Below are 24,099 nucleotides of genomic sequence, written 5' to 3' on the forward strand. Positions count from 1 at the left end.
CCAGGTGTCCACATGACTAGGCATCGTGGGAGTTTAAATTCACAACTATTCACAATTCATCTGCTGTTAACTACAGTTCACATGAGGCTCAGCCAGACATACTGCTTCCATGATGTTGGCTGAGCATCATGGTTAGTGCAGGCAACAGTAAAGCTGCAGATGCTAGCTGTGAACTACAATTCCTATAATTCTCAGCCAGCCAGGTGTCCACCATAATGCTGACTGAGTATCATTGGAAGAGTAGTCAACAGCCCTTACACACAGCTTACAAATACCTATACTGCTCCTACACACACTTGTCCGCTACCATTACACCCCTTTCTCCCCATCTCTTACCTCTTCCACCATCCTTCCTCCTCTATCCACTGGAGTCAAGCTATCAGACAGTTTCAAATCAGTGGTCATGCCATCAGACGCTTTTTCTTAAGATTAGCAAAATGTGCCTTAGACCTGGAAATGTGATAATAATCATATAATGTTACAATTTTTAGTGGATTTTGCAGAGTTCTCACACAAATATATCTCCCTGCAAAATTAGATACGTTTATTAAACAAATTAAAGGTAAATATCCGCTCATTTCTAGCAAATTACCTTTTATAACATTTCTGCATATATTACAAAATTCCACCGTTGGACCAACACATTTACACTGCACATATCTCACACACACACCCCTATATAATATCTTACAATATGGTGCATTTTTACTGTGGAAATTTAAAGATATAGCACCCCAAATAGCAGTGCAGTACTTGATAAATGTCATATTTCAACATTCTACATGGAATTAAAAAAAATTCCCCCATTGGACCAATACAGTTACACTGCAGATATCTCAAACACATGCCCCTCTATTATTTCTAAGAATATGGTGCATGTTTACTGTGGAAATTTAAAGCTATAGCGCCCCAAATATCCCAGGTGAAAGCAACTGGCATTTTTCAGCATTCTATAGAAGGTTAAAAAAAAATTCCCCATTGGACCAATACAGTTACACTGCACATATCTCAAACACATGCCCCTCTATTATTTCTGAGAATATGGTGCATTTTTACTGTGGAAATTTAAAGCTATAGCGCCCCAAATATCATCCCAGTAGACAGCAACTGGCATTTTTCAGCATTCTACAGAGGGTTAAAAAAAATTCCCCCATTGGACCAATACAGTTACACTGCACATATCTCAAACACAACCCCCTCTATTATTTCTGAGAATATGGTGCATTTTTACTGTGGAAATTTAAAGCTATAGCGCCCAAAATATCATCCCAGTAGACAGCAACTGGCATTTTTCAGCATTCTACAGAGGGTTAAAAAAAATTCCCCCATTGGACCAATACAGTTACACTGCAGATATCTCATACACATGCCCCTCTATTATTTCTGAGAATATGGTGCATTTTTACTGTGGAAATTTAAAGCTATAGCGCCCCAAATATCATCCCAGTAGACAGCAACTGGCATTTTTCAGCATTCTACAGAGGGTTAAAAAAAATTCCCCCATTGGACCAATACAGTTACACTGCAGATATCTCAAACACATTCCCCTCTATTATTTCTGAGAATATGATGCATTTTTACTGTGGAAATTTAAAGCTATAGTGCCCCAAATATCATCCCAGTACACAGCAACTGGCATTTTTCAGCATTCTACAGAGGGTTAAAAAAAAATTCCCCATTGGACCACTACAGTTACACTGCACATATCTCAAACACAACCCCCTCTATTATTTCTGAGAATATGGTGCATTTTTACTGTGGAAATTTAAAGCTATAGTGCCCCAAATATCATCCCAGTAGACAGCAACTGGCATTTTTCAGCATTCTACAGAGGGTTAAAAAAAATTCCCCCATTGGACCAATACAGTTACACTGCAGATATCTCAAACACAACCCCCTCTATTATTTCTGAGAATATAGTGCATTTTTACTGTGGAAATGTAAAGCTATAGCGCCCCAAATATCATCCCAGTAGACAGCAAGTGGCATTTTTCAGCATTCTACAGAGGGTTAAAAAAAAATTCCCCATTGGACCAATACAGTTACACTGCACATATCTCAAACACAACCCCCTCTATTATTTCTGAGAATATGGTGCATTTTTACTGTGGAAATTTAAAGCTATAGTGCCCCAAATATCATCCCAGTAGACAGCAACTGGCATTTTTCAGCATTCTACAGAGGGTTAAAAAAAATTCCCCCATTGGACCAATACAGTTACACTGCAGATATCTCAAACACATGCCCCTCTATTATTTCTGAGAATATGATGCATTTTTACTGTGGAAATTTAAAGCTATAGTGCCCCAAATATCATCCCAGTAGACAGCAACTGGCATTTTTCAGCATTCTACAGAGGGTTAAAAAAAATTCCCCCATTGGACCAATACAGTTACACTGCAGATATCTCAAACACATGCCCCTCTATTATTTCTGAGAATATGGTGCATTTTTACTGTGGAAATTTAAAGCTATAGCGCCCCAAATATCATCCCAGTAGACAGCAACTGGCATTTTTCAGCATTCTACAGAGGGTTAAAAAAAATTCCCCCATTGGACCAATACAGTTACACTGCAGATATCTCAAACACATGCCCCTCTATTATTTCTGAGAATATGGTGCATTTTTACTGTGGAAATTTAAAGCTATAGGGCCCCAAATATCAGCCCAGTAGACAGCAACCATCATTTTTCAACATTCTACATGGGGTTAAAAAAAATTTCCCCATTGGACCAATACAGTTACACTGCAGATATATCAAACACATGCCCCTCTATTATTTCTGAGAATATGGTGCATTTTTACTGTGGAAATTTAAAGCTATAGTGCCCCAAATATCAGCCCACTACACAGCAACCGTCATTTTTCAACATTCTACAGGGGGTTAAAAAAAAAATTCCCCATTGGACCAATACAGTTACACTGCAGATATCTCAAACACATGCCCCTCTATTATTTCTGAGAATATGGTGCATTTTTACTGTGGAAATTTAAAGCTATAGGGCCCCAAATATCAGCCCAGTAGACAGCAACCGTCATTTTTCAACATTCTACATGGGGTTAAAAAAAAATTCCCCATTGGACCAATACAGTTACACTGCAGATATCTCAAACACATGCCCTCTATTATTTCTGAGAATATGGTGCATTTTTACTGTGGAAATTTAAAGCTATAGTACCCCAAATATCAGCCCAGTAGACAGCAACCGTCATTTTTCAACATTCTACAGGGGGTTAAAAAAAATTTCCCCATTGGACCAATACAGTTACACTGCAGATATCTCAAACACATGCCCCCCTATTATTTCTGAGAATATGGTGCATTTTTACTGTGGAAATTTAAAGCTATAGTGCCCCAAATATCAGCCCAGTACACAGCAACCGTCATTTTTCAACATTCTACATAGGGTTAAAAAAAAATTCCCCATTGGACCAATACAGTTACACTGCAGATATGTCAAACACATGCCCCTCTATTATTTCTGAGAATATGGTGCATTTTTACTGTGGAAATTTAAAGGTATAGGGCCCCAAATATCAGCCCAGTACACAGCAACCGTCATTTTTCAACATTCTACAGGGGGTTAAAAAAAATTTCCCCATTGGACCAATACAGTTACACTGCAGATATCTCAAACACATGCCCCTCTATTATTTCTGAGAATATGGTGCATTTTTACTGTGGAAATTTAAAGCTATAGTGCCCCAAATATCAGCCCAGTACACAGCAACCGTCATTTTTCAAAATTCTACAGGGGGTTAAAAAAAATTTCCCCATTGGACCAATACAGTTACACTGCAGATATGTCAAACACATGCCCCTCTATTATTTCTGAGAATATGGTGCATTTTTACTGTGGAAATTTAAAGCTATAGGGCCCCAAATATCAGCCCAGTAGACAGCAACAGTCATTTTTCAACATTCTACAGGGGGTTAAAAAAAATGTCCCCATTGGACCAATACAGTTACACTGCAGATATCTCAAACACATGCCCCTCTATTATTTCTGAGAATATGGTGCATTTTTACTGTGGAAATTTAAAGCTATAGTGCCCCAAATATCAGCCCAGTACACAGCAACCGTCATTTTTCAAAATTCTACAGGGGGTTAAAAAAATTTCCCCATTGGACCAATACAGTTACACTGCAGATATCTCAAACACATGCCCCTCTATTATTTCTGAGAATATGGTGCATTTTTACTGTGGAAATTTAAAGCTATAGGGCCCCAAATATGAGCCCAGTAGACAGCAACCGTCATTTTTCACATTCTACAGGGGGTTAAAAAATATTTCCCCATTGGACTAATACAGTTACACTGCAGATATCTCAAACACATGCCCCTCTATTATTTCTGAGAATATGGTGCATTTTTACTGTGGAAATTTAAATCTATAGTGCCCCAAATATCAGCTCACTACACAGCAACCGTCATTTTTCAACATTCTACAGGGGGTTAAAAAAAATTTCCCCATTGGACCAATACAGTTACACTGCAGATATCTCAAACACATGCCCCTCTAGTATTTCTGAGAATATGGTGCATTTTTACTGTGGAAATTTAAAGCTATAGGGCCCCAAATATCAGCCCAGTACACAGCAACCGTAATTTTTCAACATATCAACCATATATTTTTGAAAACTAGACACCACAAAGTATTTCAAATGCTGGTATTTTAACCCTTTTATGCATGAGATTCTACTACCTGTCTTTCCCAAAATTTTATTTTGTATTTTTTTCCACACAAATTGTACTTCAGGAATGAATTCATAGCTCCTGGTATGCGTCACTATCAAACAACCCCCAATGTGTGTTCAACAACATCTCCCGAGTGCAGTGATACCCCACATGCATGGGTTTGTTTGAGATTTAAAATCCCACATTTGGGAAGTGCGCTTTTTTTCTCTATTTTGGTCAGTCTGTACCTATGCCCTATTTTTGAGACAGACCACTCCAATTTACCCCATCAAGCCATTTTTTATTAAATTAGACACCCCTTGGTTATTTGAAGTGCTTTTATTTTAACTCTTTGTATGTTGAGATTTTAGGACTTGCTCAAAATAATAAACTTTTTTTTTTTTTTTTTTTTATTTATTAATTTTTTTTACACATTTTGCTGGTACTGGATGGTTCCTCTGGTGACATCACTGCATAATTATTTTTAAATGTTAAAACATTTTTTTTTAAGCTTTTATTTTCCTTTTTTTTTATATTTTACTAATCACATTGTGATTAGAAAGCTGGGCTCCATTGACTTGCATGGTTGAGTGCAGTACCTGTATTCAACCTGCAAGTGGAGTCAGAGTTCTCTAGAGGGTCTGGAGACCATCTAGCGAAATTTTTCGTCTTTATAATTTTTTTTTCAGGACGGTCGCCATCTTGCCGATGGTGAAGATCACCGGCAGCGGCGGCTGTGACCGCTCTCCTGAGCGGTCACAGTCCATCCCAGGGTAAGTGTTTGGTGTCCCTGAATGCCTCCTGATCGAGGCATTCTGGCGACACCATTGAAGTTTAGGAGGTGGACCGTCAAAGGTCGTTAAGTGACCGTCTTTCCGTGACGGTCCTGAACCGGCAAAGGTCGTTAATGGGTTAAATAATATAAATATTTTTATATTCTTTTATGCAAAACTAGTAACATTTATTTAAACACAAGTGAATATTGAAATATATGGCACATATCTGTAAAAATATGGCATTCCCTCTGTCATGACACAGCGTAGAAAGGAGACATCGAAGTCAGGTAGGACTTGTAAGGGATGGTCCAGAGAACCGAGGTCAGGATACCGGAGAACAGGAACCTCGTGGGATAAGCCGAGGTCAGGATACCGGAGAACAGGAACGTCGTGGGATAAGCCGGATCAATAACAGGAAAACAACTGGAACGCGTACTGAGATAGGCACTACCGAGATAGGCACGACCATCAGAAGGCAATGGCTGTATGTTTGAGAGTCTCTTAAATAGGCACAGGAGTTTGGCGCCAATTAGAGATGTCCCGCCAAATATTCAAATTGTCGTTACGTTACTTCCTCTGAGGCCATCTTGCGTGTGGCGTATACATAATTTCCCAGTATAAGCCGATTTAGTTCCTGCCAGCGCCACTAGGTGGTGTGAAGAGGAGCGAGTGCGGACACCGGAGCAGGACCTGTCTCCCGGCTGCGGCTGGCGGGACTGCAGCGTGGAGGATGGAGGTCTCCCTCGCCGTCGCGGCGGCTGCTGCTGTGCAGAGATAGAATGTTCTTTTGTAGAGCACTCGGCAATATGGCGACCGTCCTGAAAAAAAAATAATAAAGACGAAAAATTTCGCTAGATGGTCTCCAGACCCTCTAGAGAACTCTGGCTCCACTTGCAGGTTGAATACAGGTACTGCACTCAACCATGCAAGTCAATGGAGCCCAGCTTTCTAATCACAATGTGATTAGTAAAATATAAAAAAAAGGAAAATAAAAGCTTAAAAAAAAATGTGCTAACATTTAAAAATAATTATGCAGTGATGTCACCAGAGGAACCATCCAGTACCAGCAAAATGTGTAAAAAAAATTAATAAATAAAAATTAAAAAAAAAAAAAGTTTATTATTTTGAGCAAGTCCTAAAATCTCAACATACAAAGAGTTAAAATAAAAGCACTTCAAATAACCAAGGGGTGTCTAATTTAATAAAAAATGGCTTGATGGGGTAAATTGGAGTGGCCTGTCTCAAAAATAGGGCATAGGTACAGACTGACCAAAATAGAGAAAAAAAGCGCACTTCCCAAATGTGGGATTTTAAATCTCAAACAAACCCATGCATGTGAGGTATCACTGCACTCGGGAGATGTTGCTGAACACACATTGGGGGGTTGTTTGATAGTGACGCATACCAGGAGCTATGAATTCATTCCTGAAGTACAATTTGTGTGGAAAAAAATACAAAATAAAATTTTGGGAAAGACAGGTAGTAGAATCTCATGCATAAAAGGGTTAAAATACCAGCATTTGAAATACTTTGTGGTGTCTAGTTTTCAAAAATATATGGTTTGATATGTTGAAAAATTACGGTTGCTGTGTACTGGGCTGATATTTGGGGCCCTATAGCTTTAAATTTCCATAGTAAAAATGCACCATATTCTCAGAAATAATAGAGGGGCATGTGTTTGAGATATCTGCAGTGTAACTGTATTGGTCCAATGGGGAAATTTTTTTTAACCCCCTGTAGAATGTTGAAAAATGACGGTTGCTGTGTACTGGGCTGATATTTGGGGTACTATAGCTTTAAATTTCCACAGTAAAAATGCACCATATTCTCAGAAATCATAGAGGGGCATGTGTTTGAGATATCTGCAGTGTAACTGTATTGGTCCAATGGGGAATTTTTTTTAACCCCCTGTAGAATGTTGAAAAATGACGGTTGCTGTCTACCGGGCCGATATTTGGGGCCCAATAGCTTTAAATTTCCACAGTAAAAATGCACCATATTCTCAGAAATAATAGAGGGGCATGTGTTTGAGATATCTGCAGTGTAACTGTATTGGTCCAATGGGGAAATTTTTTTTAACCCCCTGTAGAATGTTGAAAAATGACGGTTGCTGTCTACTGGGCTGATATTTGGGGCCCTATAAGCTTTAAATTTCCACAGTAAAAATGCACCATATTCTCAGAAATAATAGAGGGGCATGTGTTTGAGATATCTGCAGTGTAACTGTATTGGTCCAATGGGGAAATTTTTTTTAACCCCCTGTAGAATGTTGAAAAATGACGGTTGCTGTCTACTGGGCCGATATTTGGGGCCCTATAGCTTTAAATTTCCACAGTAAAAATGCACCATATTCTCAGAAATAATAGAGGGGAATGTGTTTGAGATATCTGCAGTGTAACTGTATTGGTCCAATGGGGAAATTTTTTTTAACCCCCTGTAGAATGTTGAAAAATGACGGTTCCTGTGTACTGGGCTGATATTTGGGGCACTATAGCTTTAAATTTCCACAGTAAAAATGCACCATATTCTCAGAAATAATAGAGGGGCATGTGTTTGAGATATCTGCAGTGTAACTGTATTGGTCCAATGGGGAAATTTTTTTAACCCCATGTAGAATGTTGAAAAATGACGGTTGCTGTCTACTGGGCTGATATTTGGGGCCCTATAGCTTTAAATTTCCACAGTAAAAATGCACCATATTCTCAGAAATAATAGAGGGTTATGTGTTTGAGATATATACAGTGTAACTGTATTGGTCCAATGGGGGAATTTTTTTTAACCCCATGTAGAATGTTGAAAAATTACGGTTGCTGTGTACTGGGCTGATATTTGGGGCCCTATAGCTTTAAATTTCCACAGTAAAAATGCACCATATTCTCAGAAATAATAGAGGGGCATGTGTTTGAGATATCTGCAGTGTAACTGTATTGGTCCAATGGGGGAATTTTTTTTAACCCTCTGTAGAATGCTGAAAAATGCCAGTTGCTGTCTACTGGGATGATATTTGGGGCGCTATAGCTTTAAATTTCCACTGTAAAAATGCACCATATTCTCAGAAATAATAGAGGGGGTTGTGTTTAAGATATGTGCAGTGTAACTGTATTGGTCCAATGGGGAATTTTATTTTAACCCTCTGTAGAATGCTGAAAAATGCCAGTTGCTGTCTACTGGGATGATATTTGGGGCGCTATAGCTTTAAATTTCCACAGTAAAAATGCACCATATTCTCAGAAATAATAGAGGGGCATGTGTTTGAGATATCTGCAGTGTAACTGTATTGGTCCAATGGGGGAATTTTTTTTTAACCCTCTGTAGAATGCTGAAAAATGCCAGTTGCTGTCAGACACCAGCAAGTGTCTGTGTTAGCAGGGTAGAAGGAGCCCAGAATGCAGGACTACTGGAGGTAACCGGAATAGTCCAGAGTAGTAGAGATAGGACGCAGTAGAAAACTCAGGTAGAGGCAGTACTCAAAATAGCATAGACAGGTAACAGGCCAGGGTCAGGTCCAGGCAGCAAAGTAGCGAAAACAGGTCACAGGCAAGGGTCAGGTCCAGGCGGCAAAGTAGCGTAAACAGGTCACAGGCAAGGGTCAGGTCCAGGCGGCAAGGTAGCATAAACGGGACACAGGCAAGGGTCAGGTAACAGATCAAATCAGGAGACAAATGGGTAAAGGAGCACAGTACAGGAGACGCTGTGTAGGGCACAGAGCGTCTCAGAATATCTGAGCGCCGACATAAGGGAGCTTGAGGGTTTTATTGAGATCCCAGACGTGGCGTCTGACGTCACGTCTGGATCTCCGCCCTCGGTTCCGCCCCCAACCCTCTCTCTCCTGTGAGACGGCACCAGAGGTGCCGCCCCTCCAGGGGAAGCCTCTCTCTCCACTCCTCCCCCTCCCCCCTGCATACTGTTAGCAGGAGGAGAGGAACTTAGAGCGGCGTGCTGGAGCGCCGCCCCCTCCGTGGGGACCAGAGCCGCGTCGCCGGCGTGTTCCCCAGCTCCCCGCGTGGACGCGGGGAGTGAAGAACAGACTGCCCGAGCCGGCGACAGGGACCGGGAGCCTGTCACGAGCAGACGCGGTCTGCCACGGGAGGTAAGTCCCGGACCTTGAATGGCACGTACCGTACGCCGGGCGGTACGTGCCTTACAGTTGCTGTCTACTGGGATGATATTTGGGGCGCTATAGCTTTAAATTTCCACAGTAAAAATGCACCATATTCTCAGAAATAATAGAGGGGGTTGTGTTTGAGATATGTGCAGTGTAACTGTATTGGTCCAATGGGGAATTTTTTTTTAACCCTCTGTAGAATGCTGAAAAATGCCAGTTGCTGTCTACTGGGATGATATTTGGGGCGCTATAGCTTTAAATTTCCACAGTAAAAATGCACCATATTCTCAGAAATAATAGAGGGGCATGTGTTTGAGATATGTGCAGTGTAACTGTATTGGTCCAATTGGGGAATTTTTTTTAACCCCATGTAGAATGTTGAAATATGACATTTATCAAGTACTGCACTGCTATTTGGGGTGCTATATCTTTAAATTTCCACAGTAAAAATGCACCATATTGTAAGATATTATATAGGGGGGTGTGTGTGAGATATGTGCAGTGTAAATGTGTTGGTCCAACGGTGGAATTTTGTAATATATGCAGAAATGTTATAAAAGGTAATTTGCTAGAAATGAGCGGATATTTACCGTTAATTTGTTTAATAAACGTATCTAATTTTGCAGGGAGATATATTTGTGTGAGAACTCTGCAAAATCCACTAAAAATTGTAACATTATATGATTATTATCACATTTCCAGGTCTAAGGCACCTTTTGCTAATCTAAAGAAAAAGCGTCTGATGGCATGACCACTGATTTGAAACTGTCTGATAGCTTGACTCCAGTCTCTATCCTGTGGTGGGAGCGTGAGGCCTGTCACTTCAAACCTCGCTTTACTGCTTCCTCATCAGCACGCGCAGGCTATTGCTGCAGAGCGCAGGGAGGACGTCATATCCCCGCGCTCCCTAATGTTGAGCCGATAAGAGGGAGATCGTGATCTCCCAACTAGTCCTGCAGGCTGCAGCTGATGATCCGGCTGCTGTGCAACCCCCCCGCAGCTGCACCTGAGGTGAGAACGGCTCTCGCCTCAGCCTACATCTGCCCCTGCAAAGTGAGGGATAGGTGGGACAGAGACCCAAAATCGGGACAGTTGGGGGGGCATGTATATGAGTTACTGAGGTGGGGCAAGAAGACAAGAACAAAAACGCGGGAAGACAGAGCATGAGTGTGAATTTATTCATCTTGACGTAATGGATATGGGCATAGCTTTTTACTCACCTATTACCGTATTTGCTCGATTATAAGACGAGGTTTTATAATCGAGGTCGTCTTCTAATCAGACCTCATTCTGCTGGGGCCAGGCTGCTTACCGGGCTTTGGTCGCGAGCAGCGTCTCTGCTACTAGCAGCAGGAGAACAGGAAGCTAGCACAGTCCTCACATAACTCTGCCTCCCCCCTCCTTCCTCTGGGGGCGGGGCCAGAGAAGTTGCTCGCACAGCCGGGCTCCTGCAGAAGTCTGCGAGTGGGAGATCTGCAGTTCAGGTAAGGGGGTTGGGGAGGGTTTTTGAGTATGTGTGATTAATGGAATGAATTTAAATGTTTGTGAATGAGTGTGTGATAGCATGGATGTGTAAGGGGGGTGGTGGTGGTAGCATGGCATAGGGAGGCTGTAATCACACTACTATCATCCCCAGGTTCCAACATGTACTGGCTGCCTTGGCTTGATAGGAGTATTATTGCTGTTAGCATATATATATATATATACACCTCCAGAAATGCATTTTAACCCCCTATATGCCACTCAGCCCCATGATATGCCTTTTAACCCCCTATATGCCAGAGTGGCATATAGGAGGGTATAAGGCATATTATGGGGCATATAGGGGGTTAAAAGGCATATCATGGGGCACAGTGGCATATAGGAGGGTATAAGACATTTCTGGAGGCAGAGTGGCATATAGAGGGTTAAAATGCACATCATGGGGCAGAGTGGCAAATAGGGGGGTATAAGGCATTTCTGGGGGCAGATGTGCATAACTGGGGGGGCAGGTTGGCAAATAAAAGGAAATAAAATATATTTGTCAATCATAGCTTTTATTAAATAAGAAAAAATAGTTTACATGAATATTTACTATAGGCTTTGTTTTTTTCCTAAATTAATATTTTGATTTTGGGGGGGGGTCGTCTTATAATCAATCGAGCAAATACGGTATTTGCGAGGCAGACACTTGTGTGGTTTTGATTGTATTTAATTTGGAACATTTTGGGGAGTTTGTTCCTGTGTTTTTGCAGCACCACTTCACCAGAAGGTGTAATACTTATTAGAATATTGCGCTTCACTTTTTTGTATTTTGGGTATTACATGGTCATAGCTTTGTTCGGCGTGGTTACGGAAGGCAAGCATTTCCGCCTTGGACCCAGGCAGCAAAATGTCTTCTGCCAGCCCTGGCAAGGAGAAGACTCAAACACACAACAGAACTCCATTGCCCTGCAAGGTGGTATAATCTAATCATGTTTTAGTGTGTGATTTACACACTCCTACAATAGTCAGCCAGTGTCTTTGGGGCATTAAAGGATTGAATAATGTTCTGCTTTTTATCCTTGAAGTCCTAATTAGGTTATAAATTAAATCGGAAATAACTGAATAAAACCGCCTCCATGTGAATGTTGGAAATTAGTTTTGCATTGCCCAGACCTTTTGTGTTCTGTATCAATATATACAGAATGCTACCTGAAACACACACACGTCCTAGAACCTGTAACTAATCTGGCGGGTTTCAACTTAACCTTATGCGTAAAATAAATCAGAATAATCATGCAGATGGCAACAGGTTGAAGCCTCCAGTGGAGCAGATTGTTTTTTCTTTGGCCGAAGCAAGCTTTTAATTTGAAAGCTATGAATGTCAAAAAATCTATCCAACAGCAAGACAAACCTTAAATGGCTGCGGAGTCTTAATATTTAACTTAAATGGTTATTTAATAACAGTTACTATGGTGACCTCTAACACAAAAAGCCTAAAGCCACTTCATACTAAGCAATAGCAATTCTAGACATGTCAGACTTTCGACAGCCAGGGTCCTGTGTAGATATGTTTGTACCACAGTTTTTTTTTTTTGTTTTTTGAGTAATAAATCTTTGCAAATGCTAGTTCAATCTTATATTCCAGGTCAGTGTTCGCTGATGAGATTGTGTGGATAGCATTAAAATAAAGTACACACCTTACCAATTTAGGCTACATCTGTAAATTGTTTTATTTGGTCCATTTAGAAAAGGCTACCAATTGTGAGGTAGGCCAAGTTCAGGGTGCTTTTTCATTGCCCTTTAGCAAAGACTTAAGGGGAGGCCTTCCCTCTATGCACAGTGTTCATAGATGTGACATCTCTTGGTGTCCAGTATGAGGACAAGGAAGTGTGTCCCAGAATAAAGACTATCCCAACACATCACCCCCCCCCCCCAAAATGCAGACAAGTAGAACAGAGACTACATGAGCTATGAGTTTAAATATTTTATATATATATTTTTAATCCAGTATCACATTTTCATAGGATCATCAGTAGAGAAACACATTCTCATACAAGCAGGATGCCTTTCATAATACTGAAATATCAATGTCAAGCAGTAGACTGCAACAAAAACAAATTGCACAATTGTTCATCAAGTACTGTAGACAAACCATACAGATTCTCCACGCTCTTTAACTGAACATTAATTTACGACAGATTTTATTTTAATAATTAACAAAAAAAACACTTAGATGCATAAATATTTCCTTATTAAACAAGTTACAAAAATACTGGTACTTTTGCTCTGTTTTCCCCATAAGGTTGAAGGTTGCATTGTACTTGGCAAGAATATACTCTCCAATGAAGACAAAAGAAATTGGTGTTGTAAAAATTGACTTAACAGCGCATTTTTTCTCTGATTGACGGGGGAGCAATAAAGCAAGCCTTTGCAGAAGCATGAAGATAAATCCAATGGATCTAGAGAGACTTGCAGCAATTGTTACACAAGCAATAATTTTAACAAATACACACAATTGTTCATGCCAGAAGAGCAACATGCAAAGGAAGAAAATCCTTCGTTCTAGACATCAGGAGTCTTGCACAGCAATGGCCATGCCTTCACCGTCCCAATGTTTGAAGTCACTTGAATTGGCCTCTGCTGTAGATGGAGCAGAACGAGGTCTGTAGAATTCATTTGAATCTGAGGGTTATGCTGTGAAGGCTCCATGCTGGACATGTATACCAAACATTTGGAGGCATCTGGAAAAGGTTCAGATATTCACTCAACTGCTTCATGTCTGGTACACAACTTCATGAGACAGGAGGAGAAGAGAAAAAGTTAGTCATATAGCATGCTGCAAGAAACATTTTCAGGATAGAAGTTAGTTTTGTAGATAAAGGTTTTGAGATTACAAAGGGTAGTTAATGGCAATATATTGAGAAAGGTCTTTACTAGTGAGGCACTTAAGGGATCAGTTTTGGGACACTTTCAATGTTACAAAGAAGGTATTAATGGTAAAGCATGTATTTTTTAGATTTCCTGTAAAAAAAAAAAAAGGTACATTGTTGCAGTGGGCAAGAATCCAAATGACAAGTGATTTAAGTAAATTATAGGAATAGTTGAGTAGCAGCAGCTTTATGTTAAGGGATACGTATGGGATGCAAAAATATTAAAGCAGAAATTAGGGAGTGTACTGTTCTGTCAGCAACAGAAGTCATGTGGGAGTAATTTAAGGAGGCAAGTCAATAAAATAAAAGCAAAGACAAATATGCTCAATGTTTGCAAGCTTACATTGGTTGACCTAAACATATTGTAATAGAAGAAACACTGAAGATATAGTAGCTGCACATAGGAGATTCAACACTTTACTTACTGGAGAGGTTTAGCAGAACTGACGCGACTTCCATCCTTGTTGAGCGGCTTCAGAGGGAGGATACCAGCGCATCTGTAGGGAGGAAGTTAAATATTGAGATTTATACTGTCATCTACAATGGAGAAGAGGAATAGTTCAATTCAATAGTTTTATAGCACATTCCCCATTGCCATCACTACATGTTTAGTGTGAAATAGTATGCATTGGCTGGATCCACCTCCAATACTGGTACTAGCAGCCATATTCAGGGCGGTATATAAAGCAAACCCCCCCACACCCCCTATTAAATTTTATTTTTACAATTGCCATTTCTGATTGGGGGGGGGGGGGGGGGGGGGGAGTCAGTCATGCTAATCCTCACTAGAGCAGATCTACTAGAACATATATGTTTAACCCATTGGCATGTTCCCACAGAGTTTGTTTGCTTTTTTCTTAATTCAATAAATTCCATAAGGACTAAGTGGGGGGGGCAAAAAAAACCCAAATACACAACCCTGGTAACATACAGTTAGCAGGAACAGAGTTATGCATCAGATTAAGTATACTGAAACATTTTCAGCATCAGCAAAGTATTCACCGACATTTACATAAATGGGTTTTTGTATTTGTTGCTTCCATGAAGATTTTGCCACTTCAATTTTAATAAACTGTTTAAATTGTTGAACTTACTGCAGCCATTGTAGTACACAATTGTTTCCTTTTTATTACACAAGATAAGATGTACTACTATTAAAATAAAACAAAACCTTTCACCTTGAACATTTGTTAACGCAACAGACATGTCAACTAGCCATTTCAGCCAGATGTTTTATGTTCTGTCTGTTTGTGGCAGGAGCAGGGGGAGTAAAGACGATAACATTCCATTACTAAGCATCAGCAATAGCTTTGGGAGAGCTGCATCAGGGGGTTAGACTGAAGTTTTGTGAACATTCAGGGAGGAGCTTGCTGCTCTAATGAGCCCTTAAGAGGGACGGCTGCATCGATATTTAAACACATTTGTGTCTCTGAATATCTTGAAATGCATGGAGATCAGAAGTCCTATTAGAGATTGATACATTCTCACCTTCATCAATACTTTGTAGCACTAACAAATGAACGTTTATAGCTAGAAAAGCTTCTACCTCGATACGTTAGGCGAGATCTTTAAAGTATATCATGAATATTTTCCACAAACACCGATAATCAAGGACTGCATAGATTCCTCCTATATAAAAACTGTTCAATTATTGAGCCAACTAAAGGATTCAAATATTAATCTCAAAATTTGCACAACCTGAACACTTGTAGACACTGAGAAATTGTTAAAACCCATCTTAGGTCAATAGGCGATGGCAATGTTTAACTACAGAAGACATTTAAATAGGTAAGCCATTTAATGACATTGTAACCCTCAGTCCGAGTTAAACTTAAATTAGCATTTTCAGTTTAGCTAAAATCCGATACCACAAACAAAGCCTGCATTATTTCTACATACCTGAATACCCACCAGATATTCTAGCCATTACTTACCTGTGCATGAAGAGCAGCAGCTGCCGCTGCTGCTGCCGGGTACGTAAAAGCAGCATGGGGGATTGCTGGCGTCAGCTCTGTGGTGTATAGTGCGGTAAGGAGCCCAGGCCTCGGGTGACGCAGGGATTAGTGTAGCACCTGTTAAGTCATCTAAGGGGGATAAAAGTTTGTTATCACAGATTTCATAATCTGTTATTTCCATTGGGGCAACAGTGATTGAAAAGGTCAGTTCCTACAATAACAAAAAACCCCCCACACAATTTAAAAATTCTATGGCAGAACTTACATGGATCTCGTGCAATGAAGTGTGCTCCAAGTGCAGGGTGGAGGTTGTGGGGTTTGGTGTAGCCATTAGCTTGTTCTTTGCCATTTTTGTATGGCCTTTGCGAACTCTAACCGTAAAGTCTGTGGGTTCTCTGGGTCAAATCGAATACCCTATAGTAAAACAGGATTTTTCAACATTGTCATCAAGTAATTTCACAGCAAGTGACAATTTGATTTAACAAGAGGGTCAAGCTGTAGGACCAACTAGAACATGGAGCCATGTTTATGTAACTGCAACCCCTCTAAGATCTGGCTTGGGTCACAGGCCAAGGTTACTATCAAGATCTGCTGCTAGGCATAAAACCCCATTGTTTAATTGGGCTTATTTCAACATAAACATATCCTAATAGGGGACATCCACAGGAGCCTGATCACTTAACATGTTTATATGCCTCTGGCAGATTGATTGCTCAATCAAAAAATTAGACATTTGTTGAGCATGCAGAGATTTTGAAGAGATACTCACATTTAATGCATTCTTTGCAGCTTCAGCACCGGCCCTGTTATCAAATGTGACAAAGCCAACAGGCTACAGCAAAAGGGAAAAAATATAAAATATTACAACGTGAAGAACACAGATCTTCAATACCACTTGTGATTATCCATGATTCATAGATTACCTGCTTTGATTGTTAGCTTGATCAGTGATCCTTCATAACCCTAAAAGCAGAAGATATATTAGAAGACACTACTTCAGAGGGTGAGCAAAGCCTGTGGTGTTATTGCAGCATTGGGAAGTGGAGGTGCTGGACACTAGGTAATGATAGGTCTGCATGGTTTATCAGGGACAGCAGTGACAAGCTGCAGAAGGAGTGTAACTGCACCCTCTGTCATGGTGTGGTGCTGTGGTCCCCAATAGCAGAACTGACGTGGTATCCATACTTTTCCCAGCAGTGGCTAAGGCTGTGCTCTGTCAGTGTGGAGGTTTGTGCTTATGCTGTGCAGTTTATTTAAGGATGGGAATCAAGTAGGAAATTGACTTGACTGTACAGCCTTTAAAATGCCAGAATATTAAATACCCCTGTGCATTGATTTTTAAGAATTATTAAAGTTTCATGAACGTAAGCAGCAAGGAAAAATGTACATTTTAAAAGTGCAAAACCCAAGTCAATGTTGCCCATCAGTCAAATCATTTACAGTGGCAGAATGGTGAAATCTGAAATTGTACCTTTCACTGCAGTTTGACCCCCAGTTCAGGCAAAGGAGGGAAGAGAAAAATAAGCCAGTTACCTCTTTGAACCATGGGAGTTTTAGTTGCCCAAAAACTGGTGGCTAATCCCAAAAAGTCTCTACCCCTGCAAAAACCTTGCCCACTTGTGAAGATCAGTATGGAATCCTATTAGACCTAAGGCAGGTACTTGCCTATATGGATTTAAGTGTATTTTACTTAAAGCAACTATCCGGCTATATCAATTGACTATTGAATTGAAACCGATGTTTTTTGAGTGCAATAGAAACTTGCACTAACGAGACCATGTAAAAGCAGATCAGGGCTATTGCTCCCTTCCAGCTATCGTTCTAGTAGCATCAACCTACGTATTGGCCTAATAAACCACCCACTTAACCCATGCTATAAATTGTGTTCCTGGCACATGTAGTGTTAGATACACAAGTCCATGTACATTACAAAGGATTGCATTTACGGCAGTTGTGACTGACATTTAATGTCTTCACCATTTAACTGGATTAAAAATAGGTTAATGTTGCACAGCATTCTCTGTACTTAATGGGTTTTTTTATTTTTTTGCCATGTAAAACACAAGATTAGTAATGTCTGTAAGATAGAAGCCTAAACTGATGCCACTATTTGTTTCTCTTAACATTACCTACCATGTCATCCAAGAGAGAAGAGACCATATTATAAATACAAATTTACCATATAGTCTTATTCTTTTACAGAAAGGATTGGTAAACACTCTTGTGTTATGGTTGCACTCTACCTTAAATGGTCGGAAAAGCAAGTAAAGTTCTCTGGGTTTGATGTCAATTGGGAGTCCACTGACAAAGAGTGTCCGCACCTGTGGGAACATGAATTGAATAGGTCTGTATGTTAAACTGAGAACATGTCAAAGAATTGCCAAGAAAAAAAAAAAAAAACCCAAAAAACTAAAAATGCCATAAGAAGCTTTGTTCTCTCCTAAATCTGGTCAATATCTTGGATGCATTTACTATGAACCAGTAGGTGATGTACACTGCCACAAATTTGTTTCAGAAGAGAGGAAAAAAACAAAACAAAAAACCCCCAAAACTTAGCAAGCTATTTGAGCAATTAAGAATCAGTCAACAAGACTGCTCATTTCCAATCATTTGGTCTTTGGTGACTGCATGTGGCCAGACTACACCTCAGCCATGCATAGCAAAGTGGTAACCCATTTCCCAGCTCAGCTACAGTCTCCCTAGGTGCATCTACTGCACGGATCAAGCAGAACTGGTAAATATTTTAGAGGATTTGGTACTGATGCAGAATGTGTTCTCACCGAGACAGAAAACATCCCTAGTGGCTTAAACAAATGAGCCGCTGACATGCGCGGAAGTAAGAGCCTGTGACAGGTGTGAATGGGGGTTGGGGGAAGTGCCATCCACAACAGACTGAAGGAGGGGGAATGAAAACCCTAGTATCAAAAGGTTGTTAGGGCCATCACTTACAGACCAGGCTGAAAGCACCTGAAGCTGCATTGGCATGCAGTATGCATGTGTGTGCAAATAGTGTTAGCATAGGTCTGTAGGACAGGAGGGTCAATAAGATGCCATCAAGTAACATGGTGTTAAGGGACACAGCAAAGAACAAAGAGCTCCAATGTTATGCTTTGCATGTTACAATACTATGAGGCGCTACAGTAACTGCCATTTAGTTTACCTGAATGGTGCAGTATGTTTTTAAGTTAACCAGAATGAACATCCATATCCCTGGCAAAAGCAAGAGCTACACTTGCCACTAGGGAAGAGTATGGCTTTGCCAAAGTTTATTACTAGCTGTTCAGGTAGTTTTAAGGGATTAAGCAGAATAGTTACACAGTTACCAATTACATATTGAGCATACACATTATAAACCAAATATCTAGTAGAGGATAAATATTTTGTCACCCCCCCCCCCCCCAATTTTTATCATACATCCCGAATACGTCAAATGTGATGATACCCATGTCTCCAAATTTTGATACTAGGGAGGTTGCTTTGAGCAAGGACACCATCTGTTGTGTTCTGCCCTTTGTACAGGTTTAGATCAGAGCACCATAAAACTAGAAGTTAGACAAGTACCATAGGATGTTTTCTTGAAAGCATCAGAAGTCAGAATACACCATTAGTTTTGAAACAAAAATACCCGAAGAGCTTGGAGCTCTTATTTTGCCTAAGGTTATTTTTAGCTCCCCAGATACTGCCAGGGAACAGTCTGATAAACCAAATTTGGGAATGGCAGGCTGTGGGATACAGTTTTGAAGCTATTAGGAGTTACATGCCTAGAACTTCAGTGTAAACACTCTAGTCACCCTCCACACCAGGTACCACAATACATTTTACACTAATTGACAGATGAGAAGTTAGCAACCACATTTCATAGCTTAGAATAGTTCTGTATAGAGGTTTACCAGGGCTTTTAAATCCCTTTGCCAAAACAGTCATGTGGCACCAGGATTCTTGAGTAGACTGAAAGATGTAATTTATGTATACAATTGTGAATTGAGTGCAGGGAAGGCCACAACATGGTGTAAAGAGAAGAGCACAATGATGCCCCCCTCAAAAAAGCCTTTGCATTTTAACTTTTTTTTATTATTATTTATTTATTTATTTATTTTTTACAGTTTGTAATCTTAGATGTTATCTATTTACAGGGCTTCTTTGATCACCCTGCAGGGGAAGCTTACAAGTCTCAGGAGGGTCTGGATAGAACCTTTGGAACCTTTTTAACCTCATTGGTTCATTGTTATGTTTTTGGTGCAATGCCTCAATGTTGGAGCATTCAGCAACACCGGCTAAGCTATGAAAACGATAAAGGGTTGCTTTATAAGCACCTTTATGCTCATCACATACCAGATATTTCCATGATGTGCCTGTCATGTCAATTGCCATAGAGGTTAAGCACACTTTTGGCACCTGCATTAAAAGCGATAGACCCCCATTATACATGAACAGTGCTTTAAATGGGTTTTAAGAAAATCTAGTGCAAGCACAGTTTTATTGGTAGCTCTGTGATGGAGGAGGGGGGGGGGGGGACCAAATGAAAATATTGTATTTCTGATCTATGGGGAGGGGGTAATCAGAAGGATCTGAGGGTTCCAACCTAAGACACATGAAAATCAAGCAGCCCTTGCTCCTGCACCATGAAAAGCCTTTAGTAAATTACATGAGCCCCGTACAATTTGTAGAAGAATCCTCTACCAAATTAAGAGGCAGCCATGGCAAAATGGGTCACCTAGTAGTCTGATCTCACCAGTAAGGTTTCACAGAAGCACTGCTCCATCATAATCTAGCACAAGAACTTATTGCTATGCATATGGATTCCACAGTACTATAATTACTTCACAATAAAGTGTGAAAGGGCTTTACTGTTTGCCATTAAAGCTACAGAACCATCAATGTGCCAGACGGTCACAGCACATAACCTGCATCCTTCAGTATCTAGGCCTTATTCCTAGTGGAAAATAGTAGCAACTAGGGTTTTGGGAAAGAGGTCTTGCCTCATGCCGACACTGCACCTGCTTCTGAAAGATTAAATAAGCATTTTCTGTAATGGAAGTTATAGCCATAGCATTAAGGAAATACAGAAATTTGTGAAGTGTAGAAAATGTGCAGTGTTGCATAAGCTACACCAGAGAATAAAACATGAACACAAGTACAAAAATGCACTGGTCTGCTGGATTTAATACTTGCGCCAACACTTCTGCAGGTACCATCATCTGCGGTAGCAACTGTAGATATAAGTATAAAATGGTGACCAATGCCTTAACATACAGTTGACAGACAAAATTAACCACAAAGTTTAAAAATTTGCCTTTAATATACTCACTGCAAGGCAGCTATAAAAATGGAAGGTTCCCTTTAAATCAATAAAGCCTATAGAGTAGTAGATTGAGTTTTGCCGAATTAGTTTTACCAAGCGAAAGTGACACGGCTACAGGGAAGTTTCACTTGAAGTAAATAAGCAATATATTTATCAGCTACACAGACAGCTGTTAAACCTTCGATTCATAATATTAAATGGAAACCCACGCCTCATTAGGGGCCCTGCATGGGATCAAAATAGCACTACATAGATATTTAAGAATAGCATGTCTTGATCCTGTTGGTTTTTCTAAACATGTTGAGATAAGGAAGGTGACGGACCAAAAACTAATAAAAAATGGGGTGGGGGTGCAAGCCAAGTTTAGAAAGCCGATTGAGATGTAGCTTCTTGTGCACAAGGTTGAAGCATTCGGCCATCTATTTACATTTTCAAACCCCACCATTAATATATGGTTTGTTTGACCTCCTGGAAGTCTGACAAGGGGCAGCAATACAACAGTGGCAGCGAGCACTCCCCATGCAAGGAGAAACACCAAATATATAAAGAGAATTCTGCTTTTTTCTTGAGGGGGGCGGGAGAAGAAAAAAAGCCCCATAATGCTCTATAGTCTACACCAGGTCAAAAGCAGCAGTCAGAAGTCTTAAAGTCTTCTGCACCTACATGGGAAACCAGAAATTGATACAAAGTAGAGGAGATAAGTTGTGGGGAATTACCCACAGGGGCAATATTGACCATCAGCGGTGTGATTACTGCTCTCCATTTAAAGCAGACACAATATTAAGAGGAAGTTATTGGAATTCCTGGTCACTAGCTGTTGAACAATCTCCACACTAGAAGAGTGTTAGCTTCACTGACTTCAGCTAGCCAATACATTCTTTCTAGATTAGAAAAGTTTCAACAGCATCCCTATAACAGATAACTTATTACCTAAAGTTATAAGCCTCCTTCAGAAATCAGATTTAAGGCATTGTATCTGAATTACATATTTTACACCATGGGCAATAAACACCTGACTAAATAGCCATGTTAGTGCAAAAGAAACAAATGTCTTAAATTGAAGCCTATAATTGGGCCAACAAAGAAAAACTTTGTTACATAGACTTTTCAGGACCTCAGATAAAACACGTAACATATGCCATAGTGTTCAGCCTAATGTTATTGTGCAGAACAGTTACTACGTAACAGCTCACATTCATTGAGATAAGGGGAAAAAAAAATCCCACACAAAAAGGAGATGCCCATACATAGAAGTTAGCGAAGACTACAGGAAACATTCCAAATGTTCAGTTATAGCTCAAGTTACACACAGAATAAAATAAATCCATAAGCCCAACACCAAGGGCAAGCATATCACTCAATCATGGTCTCCTTGACTATTCCCCCAAAGTAGGATCAACACAACCAAGCCTGCCATCAGACAGGAGAAAGGGGGAAAAACAGATAAGGGGCATGCCTACAACAGAGTTAAAGTTAACAGCCATGGCCTTAGTATAAGTTTAATGAAAGACCAAGGAGTCAGACTACACAAGCATCAAAAAGGTACTTCGTACACATGCTGTGTGATTCTACACACCCATCACTTAAGTTAGAAAGCCATAAAGGTGGAACACTGCAATAAAACACAGGCTCTCACCCTGAACACAAGGGTGGATTAAACCCAATATATTTTTTGTTCGCACCAAACAACAACAACAAAAGTAAGGAGAAGCGAGCTGGGTGTGGGCAGGTAGGGCGGAATCACACTCACCTCTTCTTCTATGTTATTATTGTGCTCCGTCTCTGGTTTCATGGTACTCATGGCGTATAAACCAACAGCTGATTCCTCTGCTGAGTCCACGATGGCTGATTTCTGGGTTCCTTAATGCAGTAAATGTGCACCTTTTAGCTGCAAGGCGTGCGATGGATGCAGCTTGTGTTGGGTTCCTGCGGCCGAATCCGTTACACTTCAGGTGGTTGTGTGAGTGCGGAGTGCGGGTGCCGGAGAAACGTACGCAAGTGGGAGAGAAGTGCACAAGTGAGTGTTAAGGTGGGAGAGTGCAGGAGACTTGGGTCCGGATGAGGACTCTTTATACCACCCCTTCCACAAGTGAAAGCTTAATTAAGGAGTGGATTGGGGGGAGTGAAGAAAGGGGAGTGAATGCGGAGTAGAGAAGCAGTAAGTCTCTTCCAGTGTGTTCATCAATTAAAGTTGGAAAGCAGGAGAGGACTGGGAGGGGTGGGGGTTGGCCAGATGCTGGTAATGGGATCAGCTGGGTGTCCTCCCCCCTGTGTATCCTGGGAGAATAATCAGCCAATCGTTTCTTCCTCACCAACCCAGCTGCTTTTCCATGAAGAAAAAAAAACTTATTAAACTTCAACTTTGATGAACTTGTCTTATTGAAGTTTCTTAAAGGGGCCACGGGAGGCACTCGGAGTAAGCCTGGCAAATGGCCTGAGGAATTCCATCCATCAATCGTGGGGTTAACTATGCGATAGGTAATTAGCTAAGACCGAACCTATAACCAGTACCACCGAGCAGGCTGAGGATGATGGAAATTGCTTGATAACCCCTTGCTAATCTGGCATGTTCACAACGAAATATTAATTTGAGGATTTGAAGACACCTGTCTGGTGCTTCACCCTTTAGGTGTGTTATTAGTGTTTAATGTGAGGTGTTGGGAACATGTTCCCTCCCAGAGGATGAATGCAGGGAATTTCTGTAAACACAATACACTAATATACATAACACTTAAATATCAGTAATGGTGAGGCTAGCAGTACAATGTGTTTTATTATCTTTTTTTATGTATTTTTTAAGCATGACAATATATTCATTCTATTCCTTTTCAAGAGTTATGTCTTTTTTTTTATATTTTTTTTTATTAGCTGAGTTGATTAGTTAAAT

The 24,099-nt window shown here is 40.4% G+C and overlaps 1 pseudogene across 1 annotated transcript; it reads right to left on the reverse strand.

Annotated features, from left to right (window-relative positions):
- Nucleotides 1-13,355: 13,355 nt before the first annotated feature.
- On the reverse strand, nt 13,356-23,013 carry LOC149297714 (RNA-binding protein with multiple splicing 2-like; annotated as a pseudogene). The gene is made up of 8 exons (XR_016272480.1): nt 22,963-23,013; nt 18,154-18,231; nt 16,838-16,873; nt 16,680-16,742; nt 16,176-16,324; nt 15,890-16,039; nt 14,381-14,452; nt 13,356-13,766 (listed from the first exon to the last, which is right to left on the reverse strand). The product of XR_016272480.1 is annotated as an RNA-binding protein with multiple splicing 2-like (transcript).
- Nucleotides 23,014-24,099: the final 1,086 nt, after the last annotated feature.

Source organism: Sceloporus occidentalis, unplaced genomic scaffold, assembly GCF_023333645.1.
Source record: "Sceloporus occidentalis isolate IW3139 unplaced genomic scaffold, rSceOcc1.0.p SCAF_37, whole genome shotgun sequence".
NCBI classification, from domain to species: Eukaryota; Metazoa; Chordata; class Lepidosauria; order Squamata; family Phrynosomatidae; genus Sceloporus; species Sceloporus occidentalis.